This window comes from Malaclemys terrapin, chromosome 14, assembly GCF_027887155.1.
Source record: "Malaclemys terrapin pileata isolate rMalTer1 chromosome 14, rMalTer1.hap1, whole genome shotgun sequence".
In the NCBI taxonomy this organism is placed as follows: Eukaryota; Metazoa; Chordata; order Testudines; family Emydidae; genus Malaclemys; species Malaclemys terrapin.
The window spans coordinates 41071702-41094438 of NC_071518.1; the positions used below are offsets into that span (position 1 = coordinate 41071702).

The 22737-nt window shown below is 49.5% G+C and overlaps 1 protein-coding gene across 1 annotated transcript in view; it reads right to left on the reverse strand.

The window, feature by feature from the left end:
- Positions 1 to 22737, reverse strand: part of HYDIN (HYDIN axonemal central pair apparatus protein) — a 376996-nt gene that overhangs the window by 161045 nt on the left and 193214 nt on the right. The window lies entirely within an intron of this gene.

The following is a 22737-nucleotide window of genomic DNA, read 5'->3' on the forward strand; positions in this document are numbered from 1 at the left end:
CTTTGCAAGTTAGCAAAGACGGTTAGCAGCTGTATTGTACCATCTGCTGCTGTCTCCTGGTTCCTCCTGGCCGGCCTCAGTGAGGTCGGTTGCAGGTGCCTGGACATAAATGGGAGTGACTCCAGGTCATTCCCTTCTTTAAGTTTCATCTAATGGAGATTCAGTCCTGCCTGGAATATCAGGCAAGCCTACCAAAGAACCAGAGAGGCAAACGGCTGCTCCGGGTCAGAGCCTCAGACATCCCACTTCTATGATGAGCTGCATGCCAGGCTAGGGGGTGCCCCTACAACTACCCCACCCCTGGGCTACCTTGGCAGTTATCCCATTTGTGTGATGAATTAATAAAGAATGCATGAATTTGAAACAATGACTTTACTGCCTCTGCAAGCGGAGATCAAAGGGGGGAGGGGAGAGCGGTTGGCTTACAGGGAAGTAGAGTGAACCAAGGGGCGGGTTTTCGTCAAGGAGAAAGAAACAGAACAGAACTTTCACACTGTAGCCTGGCCAGTCATGAAACTGGTTTTCAAAGCTTCTCTAATGCACAGCGCGCCCTGCTGCGCTCTAACCGCCCTGGTGTCTGGCTGCGCTTAATCATTTCGTCTTTTAGAATGGACTTCTGATACTACGGATTCGTCTCCCCAGACAGCGATCAGATCCCGTACCTCCCATTCGGTCCATGCGGGAGCTCTTTTGCGATTCTGGGACTCCATGGTCACCTGTGCTGATCAGCTCGGCATGGTGGCCAAACAGGAAATGAAACTCAAAAGTTCGCGGGGCTTTTCCTGTCTATCTGGCCAGTGCATCTGAGTTGAGAGTGCTGTCCAGCGCGGTCACAATGGAACACTCTGGGGTAGCTCCCGGAGGCCAATACCGTCAAATTGCCTCCACACTACCCCAAATCCGACCCAGCAGGGTCAATTTCAGCACTAATCCCCTCATCGGGGAGGAGTACAAATATTGATTTTAAGAGCCCTTTAAGTCGACAAAAATGGCTTCGTCATGTGGATGGGTTAAATCGATCTAATGCTGCTGAATTCGACCTAAACTCGTAGAGTAGACCAGGGCTAAGATACTACCTAAGCAGCAGTGGTTTTGGCTCAATAGTCTCCACTTCCTTATAATATTTTCAGCTCCTGTTTACATAAAAACAATCAATAAGAATCTGCTGGGTTGCAAATATAAACATTAAGAAATGTTTATTTCTCCCTCCCCCCATTCACGGGGGGGGGGGGGGGGAAGCACTGTGCCAAGTTTCCGACCATAAAGAATATTGAATTCCTTTGCTAAGATAAGATTTGTGTGTTTACCGAACCATGCATTGAAATTCAAATCAGACCGCGGAGAGGAAGAAAAGAGCAGCAGCACTGCAGTGAGATTTTAGGTTTCCTGCATCAGTTTTCTATTTGCTGGAATTAATTGGCAGAAGATTTGGTGTTAGTGTGAATGCAATGAGCAGTCCCGTGGATATTTCATTGTGACTGAGTATCAATTAACTAGCGGTTAGAAAGCAGTGTTGAGAGGGACTTATTTTAGTCAAAATGGCACCTTGGGGTGTATTTTGGTTTCTGGAAATGCAGAAAGATTGGGACAGGAGCAGGGACTCAGAATGTTGCTATTGAAAAGAAATGGAACACCTTTGGTTCCACATTTACAAGAAGAATTCCTGACTACATTTAAGCAGGGTTATGTATTATGGGTTTGGTTTTCAGCAGCCTTGAGCATCCACAACTCTGGTTGAAATCCAGGAGACACAGGTGGTCAGCTCTTCTGAAAACCAGGCTTCATCTGTACCTCTACTTCCAATGACAGCAATCAGAGAAAGGTCAGTTAGGTCATTCAGTTCATTCCTCAAGGGTCCTTAGACTACGTTTTCAAATGCTTTATCTGGTGCAATTTCACATGATTCAAAAACTTGAGCTACCACCGTTAAGAAGCTTTTCCAAAGTCTAAGAAATCTCACTGCTCGCAAATGCAAAATTATCCTTCACTCAGTTCCATCCCATTTCTCCTCATTAAACCCCCTTTAGATCACCCTACAATTCCTCAGCCCCAACGGTGTTTAAATCCTTCAAATGCTTCTCTAGAGTTACATTTTCCCTTTGGGCTGCCATTTGGTCAAACCATAGGTATTGTGGGAACAGAGACGACATGTGGGGAGGCATGCAGGGTAACATACCCCCCCAGATTTCTGCCCTCCATTTAGCAGAGGTTTTCAAACGGTGGGGTGCGTCCCACTGTTTGAAAACCATCGCCTCCTGCCAGGAGCTGGCAGATTGATAGCTGGTGGGAGCCGCCCAGCCTGCTTGGGCCCCTGGTTCTCCAAGCTGTGGGAGCTGGGGCAGTGGCTGGCTGCCCAGCAGCCCTCCCTGCCCTGCTTCCCGAGCTGGGCCCCCTCTGCACAGCTGGGCGCTCCCCAGGCAGGGCGGGCAGCACAGCTCCAATCTGTGCCTTTGACATGCTTTTGCCTCTCCCCTGAAGGAGCCCAGCACTGGCCAGTGATACCCCCCCTACAGCCAGCCCTTGCCCGTGGAGCCCGGCTCCATGGGACACTCCCTGAGGCGCTCGCTAGCTGCTGTCCTGGCACTACTCCTGTTCCTTCAGAGGCAAGGCATGAGGCAGTCACGTGCCCCTCAGAAACTTTACATTGTGCACCCCTCCACTATCAGGAGTTTCACATCATCTCTGTACAAATTTCCATTGATTTTACTGGACTTACTCTGGATTTACACTGGGGTAATCGATAGGAGAATCGGACCCATGTAGTTCTCTTCCTTCCTTGCGCTTCACATATCAGTTACCTGACCCAATGGAATTACAGACTGCCCCTCTACTGAGAAAAGAGGTGCTTCTAAATCAGCCTTCAGCCAAAGGTCTCTACTAAACAAATGATCATGACTCCAATAATAGTACAATGTAATGTCTTTTGTTAGAAATAAACCAATCCATAATTGGGAGGATGTTATTTAAAGTAATCAGCAGCAATTACAATCTTATCAATTACTTCAAATCACTCCTAAAGCTATCTGATGGTATCTATTTCTATAAATCATAACAAAGAGTGAGTGATGTGTCTGAATAGCACAGTTCACATCAGAGATCTGGACATCGGCTATTTAATTGCATACATTTCTCATGCCAGATCTTTAATATACAGGTCTGTCGCATCTTAAGCGCATTTAACATGCGCGATTTCAACTTTATGCAGTCGGCAAAAACAAAAAACAAAAGAGAAAAACAACAATTTTAATACTATACCTGTATTTCGCCCGCCATTGAACTCAATGGGGTTTGGGCTATACGCGGTTTTCGCTTTACGAGTTAACTGCGGACCGGAACCCCCGCGTAAGAGGAGACAGACCTGTAATTCACAACAGGTCCAATCTTGACAGGTGTTGAGCCACCTCAATTTCCACTGAGAGTGCTGTACCGCTCAGCATCGGGCCCTGCATAATAGGCTAGATCACTGCATTCAAGCACAGGAACAGGTCATCAGGGTGGCTCCTAGTCTCTTGAAATCAGTGGTAAAGCACCTGCTGACTTCAATGGGGCCTAATTCTCTCAGGCACCAATTCAATGAACCAGCCCTCATCAGCAGATCACCTAAGCATGTGCTTAACTTTAGTTGACTTATGAATGTGACTTATGCATGTGCTTAAAGCTAAGCACAGATTTAAGTGCTTTGCTAAATAAGATGGACCTAAGCACATGCTAAACTGCTTGGCTGTAAGCCCTATTCTGTGAAGTGGTGTGTATCCTTAGGTGCCCATGACGTCAATGGTAGGTGAAGGACCCTCTGCATCTCACAGAACCAGGCTCAAGAGTACACATGTAGCAGTGTGTCTAACCACTGAGCCAGACTGCAATTGGACTGAAATGAGCATTCTGGAGATTGCAGGACAACTAGTTTTTTAAAAAAACACCACTATACAGGGGCTTGGTTTTTCGCTTGGGACACTGCCATGCCATTTGGGGCTGGGTTACTGATCTTCCCCCTCTGCGGTGGGTGCATCTTGGGAACAGTGCAGCAAGAGAGGGGGGAGCTGAAATAAGAACCACTAGGTCTACATCTACACTGCAATCACGAGATGTGTCTGCAGCTGGAGTAGATATACCCTAGCTAGCTAGCGCTGGTGCCAGAGCTGCGAAGCTGTGACAGCACAGGCTTCAGTGCAGGCGGTACCTGGAACCCTGGGCAATTAGCCCTGCATTGAAGCCGGTGCTGCTGCAGTGGTGCTGCTCCAGGAGCCGAGCCAGCGAGTTTAAAGCTAGCTCAGGTATTTCTACACGAGCTGCAATCACACCTCGCTTGCAGCAGCCACACCCATGTCTCGAAGCCAGGGAATGTTACACCAGCTTTTATCCTCTAAGTTTCTATCAGCCAGTTCTGCTAAAGCCCCAGAAGGGGTCTCCACAGCCACGCTGTCTGGTGCAGGCGACTGCTTGGGGAGCTGTGACCTCTGTCGCCTGTGCTCACTTTTCAGACTTGGTGAGCAACATCTTCCGAGCAGGACACTCATTTTGACAGGATTATTTAATGTTTATAACTGACAGAGAAGGCAGGAAAATAAAAAAACCAAAACTATGAAGAAAAAACAGGAGCATGAAATGCAATGTACTCTTTAGGGTCAGGCTCTGAAGTGAACTAAGCAGGTACTACATTACAACACAGTCCCAGTGTACATTCTGCTATCCGGAGCTGATACCTTGTTCAGAATAAGTCGAGTTCTACTCAGAAGCAGGTACAACCGACAGATTTAGGGCCAAATTCAGTTCTTGCTGTGACTTATGTACCCCCTGAAGCCCCATGTACATTATTAATTTAACCTTAAGTTTACTTATGACTAAAGGACAGGTATACAGCACAGTTCATTTACTTCCCACTTTAGCATGACACAGTAAAACATCCTGCAACATAAGGGTTTGTGGTCTGTGGGTCTGATCCTACAAACTCTTATTCGCAGAAACAATCCCATTGAATTCAAGGGACTCAGGTGAGTCTGCTGGACTGGCCCTAATCCACACTAGGTGAAACCAAGACATAGGAGGACAGTTCAGGGAAGATGATGGGTGGGTGGATAGGTTAATAATCAAGAGAAAGGAGGAGGTTGTGTGTGGAAAGGTGGTTTTCAGGGAGGAGTAAAGATGCTTGGTGATCAAGAGCAGGATAACTGTTCCGAGCCTAAGGGTAGCATGAGACACGGCACAAAGCAGGCAGGGCAAGGACAGAAACACTTCTGTCTGTTTACGTTGCGTCAGAGGGGTGACTAGAGCACTAACATACCCACGCTGGCTTGGAGAACAAGAGCGGTGCAGCTGCAGCAGCACTGGCAGTAGCATGGACTAGCCACTCAAGTACTTGCCGAGGCTCATGGGTGGACTTGTACAGGCCATGCTGCCATGGCTTTGCTTCGGTTGTTGCTGGAGCTATCTAGATCCATGCACGTGCTGCAGGGCCGCCTCTGACTGCACCGCAGGTATAACCCAAGGTAAAAGGATTGGGGAGAAGACAGGGAGCGAGACTGGGAGCAGGAAGGAAACAGAGCAAAGACAGAGCAGGAGGCAAATGAGTAAACAAGCAACACTCCATGCTACAGCCTGATTCTCCAGGATGCTGAGCACACACAGTTGCCATTGATTGCAGTCAGCTGCAGGCGCTCGGCACCTCTCAAAATCAGGCCATAGGTTTAGTTAACATTCAGACTGTGGCAAACCTACAAGCGTCTCACCCCAGAAATTATCTGATCCTTCCACAAGTTCATGTTTAGGGAGATTTTTCATAGGGGAGAAGTTATAGTTACTCTTGTGAGAACAGAGTGGCTGTAGATGACATTAATTAGGCACTGTCTATTATTACTACTATACTAGGCAGAGCAAAAGGGCTCCTTCAGATACCATATACCTCCGAGGGCTCTATTCTAGGCTTCTCTCTACTATGCAGACTAAAAGGAAAGCAAAAGCTTCAAAGAATAGTTACTAACCTTTTGTAACTGTTCTTCGAGCTGTGTTGTTCATGTCCATTCCTCGGTAGGCATATGTGCGCCGCGTGCACCGTTAGAGATTTTTCCCTAAGCTGTATCCATCAGGCCGGCCCTAGCACCCTCTGGTATCGCGCACTTATGCACCATTATAAGGGAGGCCACCGGCCCTGCACCCTCTCAGTTCCTTCCTGACAGCTAACTCCGAGAGAGGGGCGGGTGGTTGTGGGGGTGGAATGAACGTGAACAACAGATCTCAAAGGACAAGTTACAAAAGGTTAGTAACTGTTTTTTCTTCTTTGAGTGCTTGCTCATGTCCATTCCATGTTAGGTGACTCCCAAGCAGTACCCCAGGAGGTGGGCTCAGAGTTCATGGACATGTTGACTGCAATACCACTCTCCTGAATCTGGCGTTGTCCTGGGCCTGTTGGGCGTTAGCGTAGTGGGATGTGAAGGTATGTACCCATGACCAGGTTGCAGGCCTGCAGATGTCCTGGATTGGGACCTTTACTTGAAACGCTGCTGAGAAAGCCTGGGCTTTTGTGGAGTGAGCATTTAAGATGGCCAGAGGCAGGACATTTGCTTGCCACTTGCAAGCCTGAATACAGGTGATTATCCAGGACGAGACCCTCTGGGCTGATACAGGAAGCCCTCTCATCCTTTCTGCTATTGTTACGAATAGTTGCATGGATTTGGAGAAGGGTTTAGTCCTCTCAGTATAGAAGGAGAGGTCACACCTAATGTTCAATCAGTGAAGATGCTGTTCCTCAGAGTTCTTGTGAGGCATTGGGAAGAAGACTGGCAGGAAAATGGCCAGTTGCTATGGAATTGTGACACCTCCTTTGGCAGGAAAGCCGGGTGAGGGTGCAGATGGACCTTTTCCTTGAAGAACACTGCATAAGGCGGTTCTGACATAAGGGCCTTGATTTCAGAGACCCTTTAGGCCCAGGTCATTGCCACCAAGAACACAAGGTTCCAAGAGAGAAGCAGCAGGGGGCACAATGCTAATGGTTCAAAGGAAGGCCCCGTGCGTCTCAAAAAAACCAGGTTTAAGGCCAATGGGGAGATCCGCTCGCAGACCTGAGGGTAGAGCCTCTCCAACCCCTTGAGAAACCATACCATTGTCTCGTGGGAGAACATTAACCTGCCATTCACGGGTGGATGGAAGGCTCAGATTGCTGCTAAGTGCACCTTGATAGACATGAGGGCCAGGCCTTGCTGTTTTAAATGGAGCAAGTAGTCCAAGACAGACAGAAGGGAAGATAGAGTTGGAGAGAGAGAGAGCGCGCGCGTGCTCATTGAGATGCCCATATTGAGAAGTGCTTCCACTTGGCCAGGTAGGTAGCTCTAGTGGATGGCTTCCTACTACTTAGCAAAACCTGCCAAACCTGTTTCAAACAGGCCTATTCTTCTGGGTTCAGCCATGTAACAACCCTGCATTTAGGTGCAGGGAAGCAAGGTTTGGGTGAAACAACTAGCCATGCAGAGGCACCAACTTTCCACTTAACCCGGGGGTGCTTGACTCCTGCTCTGCCCCAGGCCCAGCCCCTCTTCCACTCCTTCCCCCAAGGCCCCACATCCGCCCCACCTCTTCTTGCCTGTGCTCTGCCCCGCCCTGCTCCCTCCCCCAAGTGCGCCCCACCCTTGCTCCTCCCCCTCTCCCCCAGTGCCTCCTGCATGCCACTGAACTGCTGATCACCAGGGGGGCGGGAGGCATTGGAGCGGGAGGGGAGGTGCTGATCGGCGGGGTCCACTGGCAGGCAGGAGGTGCTGGGGGGGAGGGGGAGGAGCTTATCGGTAGGGCTGCTGGTGGGTGCTGATCACCCACTGTTTTTTCCCCATGGGTGCTCCAGCCCTGGAGCATCCACAGAGTCAATGCTGATGCGGCCATGGTCTTGCAAGATTAGGTCCAGACAGAGTGGGAGTGAGTGGAGCTGCTACTGATAGATCCAGGAGTGTGCTGAACCAGTGTTGACATGGCCGTGCCGGGGCTATCAAAATAACCCTAGCCGAGTGAATGGGGAAAAAGTGTAGAATAGGAGCAGGGAGCAGGAAAGCATCAGAGATGGAACCCAGGCTGTGCCTGCGCAGTGAGCAAAACCGATGGCATTTCCTGTTCTGTTTGGTCGTGAACAGGTCCACCCCTTGGTGAAGCGACCACTCTTGGTGAGAGGAAAAGGATCTGCTGAGGTGATCCACCAGTGTGTTCCGGGCTCCCAGGAGATGACACACCTCATGGTGAATGGAGTGCTTTGCGCAGAAGTCCCATAGACGGATGGCCTCCTGACATAGGGCTGAGGATCGAACCCCTCTCTGCTTGTTGATATAGAACACGGCCACTGTCAGGACTTGCACCACCCCACCTGAGATCTGGGGAAGGAACACTTGGCATGCTAAGCATACCGCCCTGAGCTCCCTGACGTTTATGTGCAGGCGGAGTTCTTCTTGGGACCAGAGGCCCTGAGTCCTGAGGTGGGATCCCCACCCTAGGTCTGATGCGTCCAAGACTAAAGATACTGATGGTTGTGGGATAACAAAGGGCGCCCCCATCATTATCAACCTTGGGTCTTTCCACAAGTCCAGGAAGGCGAGGACCAGGGGAGGAACTGTGAGCACTGAGTCCAGATGTTGTCTGCTCGGGGAGTATACTGAAGCTAGCCACATCTGGAGGGGCCTGAGGTGCAACCTTGCATGCTGAACCATGTAAATACATGCAGCCATGTGCCCCAGTAGCTTGAGGCAAACCCAACCTGTCATAACTGGGTGGACCATGACTTTGGATATCAGGTCCAGTATAGTCTGGAATTGGGACTCCGGTAGGAAGGCCCTGGCTTGGGTCAAGTCGAGTACCAGCCCAATCAATTCTATTCTCTGAGTTGACTTTTGTTAATTTATCAACAGACCCAGAGCTCTGAAGGTGGTTAGACTGTGCTGATGCTGTTCTGTACTTGAATCTCTGACCGACCCTTGATCAGCCAATCACTGAGGTACAGGTAGATCTGGACTCCTTGGTCTGCAGAAGGCCACTACTACCACCAGGCGCTTTGTGAAAACCCAGGGGGCTGCAGACAGGCCGAATGGGAGAGCAGTGTATTGGTAGTGGCATTGATTCACAATGAATTTGTTAAATCTTCTGTGGCCAAGGAAGATAGACATGTGAAAGTATGCATCCTTTAAGTCAAGGGCAGCATACCAGTACCATGAATCCAGGGAGGGAATGATGGAGGCCAGGGAGACCATGCAGAACCTCAGTTTCTTGAGATATCTGTTGAGGCAATGCAGGTTCAGAATGGGCCAAAGGCCGCCTTTGGGATTAGGAAATATGAGGATAAAAACCCCTTCCCTCTCAAGTCTTGCAGAATCTCCTCATGGCCCCCATTCATAGGCGCAATTCTTCCCAAAAAGTCCAGTTTCTTGGTGTCCTTTTGTTTGGGGGCATCGCTTGACTGGCACTGCCTGTCCCTTTTGTTGGCTGCTGACATCACCCATGACCTTGGAGGGGTGTGTGTGAAGTATTCAAACCCACTCATTGGCACATAATATTTCTTCTCTCATCTCTTTGAGGCGAGGGCAGAGAAGAAGGAGTTTGCCACAGGGCCTTGACCGGACCCATCACAGCCTCATTGATGGGCGAGGCCACCTTGGAGGGAGCTGCTGCAGACTGAATGTCAATAAAGCTGTGGGATGATTCCTTAAACTCCTCAATCTGTAGCCCCAGGTGAGCTGCTATCCGCTTCAGGAGGTCCTGATGGGCCCTGAAATCGTCCTGAGGAAGCAGGCTACTAAGTCCCATGACAGCCTCATCTGGAGAGAATGAAGAGGCAGCTTGTACCGGAGGAGGAGCTCCTTCCTCTTTCTCAGCCTCAACAACTTCCATCTCCTGAACGTCTGTACCGGGCTCTGTACCAGAGGCGGGGTCCAGTGCTGAGCAGGAAGGAGCGGTAGTCTGCCTCTCAGAAACCACCAAGTCAGAATGATGGGAGGGAGGACCTGGTACCGGGGAAAACCCCCAGGAGTTCCAGTAAGGCCACTGCATTGACCAGTGACCCGCTGGCCAGGTGCTGGTGGGGGAACCAGCACTGAAGTCCAGTGGTGCATAGGCTGGGTGGTGACCTCTAGGTTGCACATAGGAGTCCCTTTTAGACTCAGAAGAGGAGTCCTCTCCCAGAGACCACGGCAGAGAGGTACCTGTTTCTGCTTCCATGCTGTGCTGGTGGTCCAGGGACCGGCAGCAAACCAGAAATAATTGGAACATGGGGATCAGGGCTGGCTTGCCTCTGGAGCAGGGGTGAGCAAACTACGGCCCACGGGCCAGATCTGGCCTACCAGCCATTTTAATCCAGCCCTCGAATTCCTGCTGGGGAGCGGGGTCTGGGGCTTGCCCCACTCCGGTGTTCAGCTGGGGAATAGGGCCGGGGGCTGCTCCATGCGGCTCCTGGAAGCAGCAACAGGGCCTTCTGCAGTTCCTACACGTAGGGGCAGACAGCGGACTCTGCTCTGCATGCAGCCCCTGCCCCAAGCACTGCCCCATCGCAGCTCCCATTGGCCGGGAACTGCAAGGGCGGTGCCTGTGGACGGGGCAGCATGCAGAGCCACCTGGCTGTGCCTCTGCGTAGGAGCCGGAGAAGGGACATGCCGCTGCTTCTGGGAGCCACTTGAGGTAAGCGCTGCCTGGAGCCTACACCCCTGAGCCTCCCCCTCGCTCCCCAACCCAGCCCTGATCCCCCCTCCTGCCCTCCAAACCCCTCGATCCCAGCCCAGAGCACTCTCCTGCACCCCAAACCCCTCAGCCCCACCCCAGAGCCTGCACCCCTAGCTGGAGCTCTCACCCCCCCATATGCCCACCCCAGCCCGAACCCCCCTCCTGCACCCTGAACTCCTCATTTCTGGCCCACCCCGGAGCCTTCACCCACAACCAGAGCCCTGACCCGCTCCTGCACCCCAACCCCAATTTTGTGAGCATTCATGGCCCACCATACAATTTCTATTCGCAGATGTGGAAGTTTGCACACCCCTGCTCTAGAGGGTGCCAGGAGGCCCAGTGCCAGGAAGGAACTCAATGCTCCTTGCTCCTTCCTGCTTCTGGTCATCGGAGCTGGCAGGTGTCCCATCGGAGTTTGGGGGACCAGGAGAGACAGTAAATCCCTGGCCACTTGAAAAGCCTCCAGGGTTGATGGGAAAGTCAGATCGCTGGTGCCACAGTGGCTTCCAAGTGTCGGTGGAGGGTCTCGCACCGGACTCAACGCTCTGGATGGAGTCAATAGTGCCATCATGAGATCAGGAGTGGAGGAGTGGCCTGGCACAAGTCTCACTGTGCTTCCTTCCCCCCACTTGTTCGGTTTTTGCACAAGCGAGCGCTCCCTGTCAGTGCACTGCTTTTTGTGCTTGTTCCTCAGCAGTGGAGATGGTGAATGGCGCTGAAGTGTTTGGTGCCAAATCGGAGCAGCTTGGCTCTGAGGCAGATCTGAGGGCAGCTTCCATCAGGATAGCCTTCAACCTCTGGTCTGTCTTTTTTTAGTAAGGGGTCTGAAGTCCTGACAGATCTTGCACTTGTCCCTCACTTGAGTTTCCCCCAAGCACTTCAAGCAGCTGGAGTGCGGGTCGCTCACAGGTATAGGTTTGTCACAGGAAGCACAAGGTTTGAAGCCGGGGGACCAGGGCATGCCTGGCCCCTGGGGCGAAGACATCCCTCGATGATAGGGACTAACTATGTACACTAACACTACTTACAATAACTATATGCACGAAACTATGATAAACTAAGAAACTAAACAAAAACAACTGGGAAGAAGCCTTGCTACAGCAAGAAGCGTCATTCCAAGCAACCATCACAGGCAGTAAGAAGGAACTGAGAGAATGCACGGCTGGCTGTGCCCCAATACTGGTGCATTAGTGCGCAGCACCAGAGGGCACTAGAGCTGGCTCGATGGATACCACTAAGGGGAAAATCTCCGGCAACGGTGCACCCAGCATGCACACACCTAACATGGAATGGACACGAGTCAGCACTCAGAGAAGAACCATGCTGACAGTCAAAATTATCACTGGAGTGTTCTTGAACCGACAAAGCACGTTAGTTCTTCCACCCGTGCTGCTGGCAATCCTCCTCTGTGAACACCAGATTGGCAAATGAAACTGCACAACAGTTGTGCCTTTGTTTAATGCTTAGTGTATTTTTGCTCTCAGCAGACAGCAGCCGATGGCAGTTAATAAGAGAGCAATCAGTTCTCTATTAATATCTGCAATGTGGGGAATTCCCCTGGTCCCTCACAGCTCTACATGTTCATTGTGAAGGTACTAACTAGACTACAGACTAGTAGCTACCTAGTGTCAAACTCACATCATAGGCTCTTTGGGGTAGGGATTGCATCTTCTTAAGAGGACATACAGCCCTGAGCACAATGGGGCCTTGAACCCCAGTGGACCCTTCAGGATCTACCCCAATGCACATAAGACATTTAATAACAATAATAAATAGCATGACAGACAGAACCCAACTATAGTCAATGGAGATGCAGCATTTAAACCAAGGCTGAATTTGGTCTGCAGAAAGTGTCATCCTCCGGGAACGCTTGCTGCCTGACAGCCCTTCCTCTGACTAGCTCCCCACCCTGGCTGAGCAGACTCCTCTGAGGTGGGGGAAGGTATTTTCACTTCTCTGTGCTCTACAGCGCAATCTGCAGGTGGGATTGAGGAGGAGCTGAGACACCTTTAAGGACAACGCAAGACCTGAGTGCTGTTTCCTTTTCCCCAGCTGGTGCCCTCTTCTACAGGACTCTGCTGTCTGATAAAAGCAGAAGGAATGGTGCTATGAGCCTCAGGGACTGTGTGCATAACACTGCTTACTACTACAGGACTGCAGCCAGGAGACAATTGTCTGAGCCTTGCCTTTTTATGGGTACAAATGTCACCCTCTCCCATGGCGACACTCTCTTGCTTTAAAGAGCTGAAGTGTCTTCTCTTTGCATCCAGCTGCCTACCCCACCAAGACAAAAGTCTGTAGACTAATGGCAATGTATCCCCTAAGCCCTGAAGTTCTCAGCTGGGATGTTTTAATAGGCTTTCCCAATGTTTATGAATCCTAATGACTGCTCCCTGTTTTCTCCCTTGGCAAGGACAATATACCTGCTTCAAACAGCAGCATGGAAATCAATGCTTCTGCGATACAGCTAGAGCAGTGGTGCCCAAACTTTTCCTGTCGCGCCCCCCATTACCAGTAATGGAATCTGTCTGCATTATCCCCCCCTCCCCCGCACAGTCGGCTCAGCAGAGGAGCTTAGGCTGACGGAGGAGCTGGAAGCAGAACTGGGGATGGGAGAGGAGCTAGGGGCTAGAGGCGGAGCAGGGATGGGGATAGGTGGAGCGGAGCTGTGGCTGGGGGCAGAGCAGGGCTGGGTGGCTCTCCCTCCCCCCACTCTCCATGGGGGCTGGCCCAGGCCCCACCATGCACCACCCCGAATGTTCCTCTGTGCCCCACAGGGAGGCACGCCTCATAGTTTGGAGACCACTGAGCTAGAGGGAAAACAATAAAGGCAGCTCTTAAGGTGAGAGTTTAGTGTTTTCCAGGATGGATAAGTGACATAGCTAAATAAAAGATTATTTTTGATAGGGTCTTTCATACAATCTGGGAGCTTAGCTGGTGTATACTGCCATAGCAACATTAACTTTGATGTTGCTAAGCTGTTTTGCATCAGCTCAGCTTCTGGCCCTGTGTCTCAAAATATTTTGTTCATTTAAATAATCCATGACAACACAGACCACCATTTTAAAGTCTAAACCTGATTTCTTTTAAACACCCTTTGCATGGGTAGGTTCCATGACACTACTCCTAGGGGAATTCTGTGCCACTGTGTGTGCGCAGAATTCATGTCCCCTGCAGATTTCTTTGCTTCCCCGCAGAAAATGACTTTCTGATGGGGAAGCAAAGGGAATCCGCAAGAGCAGTCAAGTGTCACTCCCCAGCAGTGTGGGTGCATCGTTTCAGGTGCCAGAAGCAGCTAGCAGAGAGGAAAATCACTGGAGGGGAGGGCTGGGGATGCCCCAGCCAGTGGCTTCTACCCAGCTGCTAGTCCCGGCTGGGCTGGAGAGGAAAGGACTTCCTCTTCCCCTGCAAGGAATGGCCACGGCTAGGTCAGATCCACCCCAGAAACCTCTCTGGCTGCAGGAAGCTCCACACCTCTCCACTTCCTGCCTCCATCGCTCCTCAGCTGTTGGAGGAGGGCTCACTGCACAGGGAGCTGCTCCCCCATCCGCCCAACCCCCGTGCATCTGGAAGCACCTCATATCCAGATTGCCCCACCAAACCTCACCCCTTGCACCCAGAACCTCCCCCACTGAGCCCCTTGCACCTTAAACCCACACCCCGACAAGCCTCACCCTCTGCATCCAGAGTCCCCCTGCACCCTGACCCCCACCTCCCTGCCTCCGGACCCCACCCCCGCACCCAGACCCCACCCCACTGAGCCACAGCAAGCCAGCACCCAGACCCGCCCCCTATGAAGCCGGCACCCACTCCCACCACTGAGCTCTCCACACCAAGACCCCCCAGCAATGAGCCCCAACCATCTTCACCTGGACTCTCTGCAGAGTCCCAGTACCTCTGCACCCAATACCCCCCCACGAGCCCGTTCATCCAGATCCTCCACACCCAGGCCCCCTCCCAAGCTGCCTGGACCCAGACTGCTCCACACAGAACCCTATCACCCCACACCTGGATCGCCTCACACTAAGCCCCCTCCACACTGCTGGGCTGAGCCTGCCTGCCTACATCTAGTGTGCTTGGCATGGAGGGGCAGGGCCCTGGGGTGTTTCTGGGGCAGGTCTGGCCCATGCGCTGTGTCAGGGTTGGGTGCAGCCTCACTACCGAATCTGTGTCTGGAGGGGTGGGCTGCAGGGTGATCTCCCACCTCTGTGCCTGTGCTCCCATTGCCAGGCTGAAGCCTCCACATTTATTTATTGACAAATAAGATTTGCAGAATTTTAAAATATTGTGTGCAGAATTTTAAATTGTTTGGTGCAGAATGCCCTCAGGAGTAATGACAGGCTGCACAAATGCTAGTATGTGGGAAATGGCACATGGTGGGAAAAATGAATTGCTAAATTGTGGCAATTAGGGGGATGGCATTTATAATTTCCAAAAGCACTTGTATAAGCTGAATGTATTGTATTGAGCTCTCTCTGCTCCGGTGCTATTGGTACGTAGTACCAGTCACTTTGGATGACTCAAAGCAGCAGCCAACAAGCCCTAACTCCTCCCTTACTCTCTGTCACAAAGGTTATCTAGCAATTATCTTGTAGCTTGTGTTCCCCTGTGCTGCTGATTCCTTCATTGGTCAGCCCCATCAGTATCTCTGCCTTATGCTGCATGCCCGTTGGACTAAATTTGGGTATTATTTCTGCTCTGAGCTGGGCCCACTTCCTGTTTCCTCATTAATATATGTGGATGATAGAGCTCCAGCACATAACTGGTAGATCCCTTCTGAATGGGAACCACATGGCTGCATTTCATGGTGAATATTCTCTCTGACTGTGATAGTCTTCTCACCTGCCCTAAAAGCATCTGATAGGATCCTGAGGTACTTTACAAACAAACTGAGATGCACACTATACAGGGAGCACTTCAGCCACCAAAGGCTACCACCTCTGGGGTGAAAAGCCACAGTGTTAACAGAAGTAAGTCACAAGAGCATCTGTGTCGCTTTCTTGGGATGAGCCAAGAGAGAGCACTTGATGGCAACAGGAAGATTATTTTTCAGTGGTCTAATGTATAAGATTCCTGAGCCCATCTCAACAGAACTAAGCCCCATATCCTCAAAAGTATTTCAGGCACCCAATTCACATAGAAATCAATGGGAATTAGGTACCTAAAATACCTTTGAGGATTGGTTCGAAGTCACAATTATCCATAGGGATCTGCAGCCATACCGGCTTGTGCTATGATGGTACTGTCTGAGCTCACAGGCTACCTGGGCTGTGCTGAGGCAGTCCTTAGATGGCAAACCATTGATGGTAGGTGCTGTAGGGTTCACCCTGCCCACTCAGGACTGCTTATTTCTTTTTAAAGTGTATTTACTTTTGATTAGACATAAATCAGAACCAAAATCTCAGGTTCAAACACTCCCAAACGGAGGGTTATAGAAATCTGGATCCAAATTCCATGGCTTGGCCCCATCTCTAAGCCTTTAATAGCACTCAGATACTACAGTGATAGGTATCAGAGGGGTAACCGTGTTAGTCTGGATCTGTAAAAAGCAACAGAGGGTCCTGTGGCACCTTTAAGACTAACAGATGTATTGGAGCATAAGCTTTCGTGGGTGAATGCCCACTTCGTCGGATGCATGTCATGGGCATTCACCCACGAAAGCTTATGCTCCAATACATCTGTTAGTCTTAAAGGTGCCACAGGACTGTTGCTTTTTACAGCGATAGGTGTGATATAGAAACCAGAATAGAGTAGACCAGAATAAGATGAAAGAATATCAATAATGAAGGGAACAGCATTCTTGGACAGAATGATGCCGGAGGATCTGAGTAGCTCTCCAGCACCAAATACTCAGCGCGATTTATAGTACTGGGGCACATACTGCAGGAGATACCAAGACGAAGTGGGGAGAGGGAAAGAAACCACTTGGAAAATAAGACAGGGCAGGTCTGGAGGATTGTGACACCCTCAGTGTCATTGCTTCACACAAGAGGGGAAGGTCAATGAGCAAACAGAAGCAAATACCATATCCTGCCATAGAGATTTCATCGACAGCACATGTAGTTAGTGCGCAGACAGAAAAAAGAAGGGAAAGAGGCAGCAATGATTCCTAAATCGATGCCAATGCCTGAGCTCAGCCCTGATAGATACCACAGCACACTGCTCCCAACAGCTGAAATCAACATTGTTTCATAAATAACCAATAGTGTTACCCCAGTCAGAATCATGCAGAGCACAACCTCTGAGTTTCAGTCTTATATAAAACAGAGAATGAGCAACAGCCGTCTACTTAATACAGGGATAGCGGCATTTACATGTGGGAAATTTCAGTCTGCAGTGAATTGTACTGAAGTTTCAAATATAAAATAACCATTATGAAATTCATTCAGAGAGCAAAGAAAAAAGTCTAATTCTCTCTGGCTCAACTGGTTCTCCCGTCACTTGCAGTGTCTGCAGTAGTCACTGGCACAAGAGAGGAGAAAAGTCACCATACATCTAAGTGGCATCAGAGTCGTCACATTCTAAATATCTAAAAATAGGAGTGTAGTGAGGCGGTGTGACTCCTCACCGCCCCGGAGTGGGAAGAGCCCATCCGGAGGCCGGAGTGGGCGGAGCTAGGGAGCTCAGAGCCCACCCCTCAGAGAGTCAGGCGGCGACCCGCAAGTATAAAGTCTCGCCCTCAGAACTCAGTAAAGCCCGAGCCACCGGAGAGGCCAGACGCCTCCAGCCTAGCTCGTGACTGAGAAAACTCTGTGGCCCAAGGCGGTCACCAAGACTGGCCGGGCCTGCTCTGCGCCTGCTACCTGGAGAAGTTGCCGGGCCTGCCGCTTGCCTACTACCCAGAGGAACCCATGGTACTGGACCCCCCAGAGGACAACACCCTGACCCAGATATGACCCGAGGGGGAGGTAGGAAGTAGCCCGGGGCAGCCGACCCTAGTCTGGCTGCTGCACTGCCAGAGCCCGTGTCAGTGTGTTGCGACCAGGATCCCCACTGACAGCAGCGGGTCTTCTGCCACTGCTAGGGCCCCGGGCTGGGACGCAGTGGAGTGGGAGGGCCTGTGTCCCCCCTGCCACCCAACCCGTGGGTGGCCATCTCCCCTTCTCCCAGGCCTGAGGAGGCTTTTGCTCAGCCCTGCCTGAGGGCCAGAGCCTTTGACTCTTTGCTGCCCTGCCCTGACCCAGGGCCTGGGCTCCCAACCGTTTGTACTTACTGCTCAGCCCTGCCTGAGGGCCTGAGCTCCTGACACAGTGTTGCCCCGCCCTGACCCAGGGCCTGGGCTTACAGTATTTGTTCCTGTTACAGCAAGGGCTGCCAAGGGAGACCCCCGCAGCCAGACTAATTCCCCAACATCAACTGTGTGTAGTGACCCGGTGTGGCTCCCCCCCGCCCCACAGAGGGTCGAACCCTGGCGAACCCTTGTACAAGGAGAAGGAGAGAACAGCAGCACAGTCACTGCCACCAGCTAACTGCAGACCACGGGGGATGTGGGTACCTTGCAATGTTCTGTACTGGAGACTCCCATTACAACTGCTGGTATAGGATGATGCCCTCAGTTGTCTGATTCTATCCTGTATGGGACTTGCAGCGCTTTTAATCCAAGCTGTGCGTTTTCTACAACCCCCAAATCCTTTGTACTAATTACATCACACTCCCCATTCAATGGTCTGCTTACTACTCAACCATGTGAAAGCATGACGTGAGCCACACATCTAGGTGGGAGAAATGCAGTGCCCATCAGTGCCAAGCTCTCAGCCCTGAATAAACAAGTCGCCCTCAAATTACACCCCCCTGTGATGTTGCACTCCATAGGTTTTATGGAAATATGCTTATGAGTGTGAATATGATGTAACTGGAATATGCTTTATGCAAAAGGTCTCTTGTAAGATATCATTACAAAGGTTATAACCTACTAAATATATTCCTCCTATTTGTATGCATGTATCATTCTTGTATCTGAAGCTAGAAATATGAAGTATAACTCTGAGATCCTACTGTAATTATGCAAAGTGTGAGCCATTAGTGGTGGTTTAGAATCTTGATGGCTCCCACTGACTAGGACAATTGGTTATAAATGGTTTATTTACCTGCAAACCTTCCAGGAAGAATGGAGAGTAGGAGTCTTACAGTGACATGTGATCATGTCACATGATACTGCAATCCATCTTCATCTTTGTACTTTTCCATTGATGAGGCAGGGGTGGGGACAAGCACAGACAAAATATTCCTGCCTTGTGCCAAAGCTATAAAAAGGTGTGGAGCAGGACCAAGGGGGCTGCCAGTCATGAGAAAACCCCTGCTTACCACCTGAGATGTCTGCTGGATCTAAGAAAGATTGTACCAGGGGAAAGGATTGGGCCCAGACTAGGAAGGAGTCTAGTCTGTGAAAGAAGCTTATTGGAACATCTCTGAGGGTGAGATATTACCTGTAATCAGTTTCATAATGTATTAGGCTTAGACTTGCATGTTTTGTTTTATTTTGCTTTGTGACTTACTTTGTTCTGTCTGTTTTTACTTGAAACCACTTAAATCCTACTTTTTATACATAATAAAATCACTGTTGTTTGTTAATAAACCCAGAGTAAGTGATGAATACCTGGGGGAGCAAACAGCTGTGCATAGCTCTCTATCAGTGTTATAAATTTATTTATTTACCCTGTATAAACTTTATATAGAGTAAAACGGATTTACTTGGGGTTTGGATCCCATTGGGAACTGGGTGCTGGAGACAGGTAACCTGCTAAGCTGTTTTCAGTTAAGGCTGCAGCTTTGGGAGCGTGGACCTGACCTTGGGTCTGTGTTTGCAGCAGCCTAGTGTGTCTGGCTCAACAAGGCAGGGTTCTGGAAGTCCCAAGCTAGCAGGGAAAACAGGCTCAGAGGTAATTTCAGCACATCAGGTGACAGTCCCAAGGGGATCTCTGTGACTGAACCCGTCACACCTCCCACTGAATCATTCTGAAGATTTTGATCTCTTTTGCACAGTTGTGCTGAACCCGATGGAATTACCCCAGGTTTGCACAAGTGTAGCTGAGATCGGAATCTGGCCCTCAGTAACCTAGAGAGTGAGCGGACCACAAACTTCAGTTATAGTGCTGGACACTCAAACAGAAGGGGAGCAGTGATAAGTCTACATGGCACATGCACGCCATAAATCCCAGTTATTCCGAGAGCAGCAAAGCACTGGAGAGGAAGGAGGTGCGGAATACTGCAAACTGATCTGCGTTAAGAAGATGAACCCAAACAGAGAGGGAGGCTTGCAAAGACACTGAGAAACAGCAAATAACCCTCCCCTCTCTTCCCAATATTGAGCTCTCTGCGTTTAGGTCTTAAGATAAGCTCGGCAGTGACACAGATTTACTTGCTCCTGGCTCTGGTTCCTTTTTGAGCACTCATATTTTATTTATTTTTAATCTTCTTTGGGGAGCCTGGTATCAAAGCTGCAATAGACTTGCGCTCTGCCCATATGTTCTGTTTGATGACATCTTCTCAAGTTCCCTAATATCTGTCCACAAGTTCAGAGACACTCATAAGCCACTCACAAGTACAGAGACACTTGTTCTTTTCTCTTGACATTCATGATATTCAGACTGGCACATCAGAAGAAAAGGTCAATTGAAGCCCAGAGCCTTAGTTACATGAAGCTCCATCTATAGGAAATGAAAGACCATTTTTCTATCATACCAATCTGTCAAACTTGTCTCTCCTGTCAATGGAGGAACAACACCGCTAAAGAAGGTATTCTGTTGTCAGATTTATTCCAGGATTTCTACCTGCATTCATTTGCCCGTATCCCACTCATTACTAGTATTATTTATACAGCATTGCACATGTCCACGGGGTAGCTTACAGTCCAAATAAGACATAACAGAGCAAGTAATAACAAATAACAGCAGTGATGTGGGGAAAGGGTGAGAAGGATTTAATGCCCTTATCATTTATCCCAGGCTCTCCCGTATCAGAGTCCTTTCCCCATGAAGTCATTCTGTGGATTCCAATGTATATTACTGCTGCTTGTGTTAATATTTTTCTATTCATTGGCTGTCAGTCCATTACTGTTGCATTTTTGCCTTGTCTTGTTTTTCATTGCATATATATTTTCTCTTTTTTTCCTTAAGAAAATTAAAAAGGAACAAAGGATGCATGCCAGCATCAAGGCTGAAATGTGGATTGCAGGGCCTTGTAATGTGGCACACCAGGTTATGGGGGGAGAGCAAGGAGGATTACTGGAAGGTGTTCACACCACAGGAAGCCCCATCAGCGAGGGAAAAAAGATCCTATTTTGTAAAAAGGAATTGGCTGGGAAAATCCTAGCCGGAGAGGGAAGGCTGACATAGTTTGATCCTATATATTTAACACAGCAAACTTTGAACTGAAGTAAGAACTGGATCAGGCCCTTAGGTACTTTCCATTAAGAATGAACTCTAGCCAAGGGGTTCATGTTCTCTACAGATGTCAGCTCAGCAAAGGGAAGATGTTCTATGTATGGCATTCAGACACTGGTAAGACCACACACAGAGATGCAGAACCATTCTGCTGACTCACCTGGCAGCTAGATCTGGTGGTTCCTTTTAGCTCTAAATCAGGTGGTTAAAAAAGTAGTATCTCTCAGACAAGAGGGAACTAGATACTGGGGCAGAGGAGTTATGCAGGAATAAACCTCAGGAACAGCAGTGCTCTGGAGAAAGTTGAGGCTTGTTATTTAAGTTAACAAAGAAGGGAAACCTTAGGAACCAGGTAAGTTTGGAGACTATCCAGAGTGTGTGCTCTGTTAGAAGAAGGGAGGGAGCACTACCTGCTTAGAGGGATCTAGCCAGTTATTTAAAAAGAAAGTCATGTACATCCTTTGAGTTTTGCTTCTTCAGTCTATAGAGGATTCCAAACAATGGGGGTGGGGGGGGGTTGTGGAGTTTGACATCCCCTTCTGAATACAAATCAGCCTTCTGTCCACAGTCCAGGGGAATTCATGAGAAACTTGACAAGAAATACAACACGAGATTTGAACCTGGACCCAGCCCCATCCTAACAAAGTTCAAGGTTCTAAGTATGGTTCTGGAGTTTTGTTTCAACCCAGTATTTTATTAGGGGTCTTCTGCAAAACCTGGATTCAGATCTGATCTAACACAATGGTCAGGGATGTTTGAATCTGGGATTTTGCTTCAGGTCCATCTATAACTACACAGGTACAGAACAATAAATGCCAGGCTCAATAACTCAGAGAGGCAGCTGGCCGAGCAAAGACAGAGAAAGCGACTGAGCTTTGGAACCCTGGGTAATAGTGCAGGATTGATTTGGCATGTGCTGCGTACCTGCTGGTCTGTTCAGAGTGGTAATAGAGAAGCAAGAGGGAAAGAGAAGAAAAATAAAAATAAAAGACACAAATGAATTAAAAGAAGAAAAATCTGATTGCAGGATCCTGTCCATCCAAAGGAAATAAAAATAAAGACACAATCTTCTCTCCCAGCCAAAATGGACATGTTAATCTCCATGAGACTCAAAATATGCCAGTGGTTGGCAATGGGTGAATGGGTAGACAGATGGCTAAACTATACTGATTTCAATTCATGGAACCTGGTGTTTAACTACCACAATGTCAGGCCGAGTTAGCACCATGTGATTTTTTAGACTGTACAATACCAATAGTGTTTAATGCAGAATAGAAATATCTGAGACGATGCTCTGAGACTGGCCACTTAATGAGGAATTTGAGGTGTTAGCTCAGAGATGCATTTGGGGCCTCAATTCTGCCATGGAGAGTCACGTAGTGTCTGCTGAGGGAGGCATAGAGAGTACATTGCTGCTTAATTAACACGCAGAGCAGAATAGAGAATGAGCCGCTCTTCTAAATTCCATCGCATTAACAAGCAAGAAAAGGAAAAAGCCAGAGCCCATTGGAGCATAGGGCCCCATCCTGCCAGGTGCCCAGATCCCTCAACTGCCTGTGGAGTGAATAGGAGCTGAATGCACCCTGCACCCAGCAGGAGGCGCTCTGCACATCACAGGCTCAGACTCAATGGAACAGGATTTAAAGGGACACGGGTCATTAAAACCTGGAAGCGGATT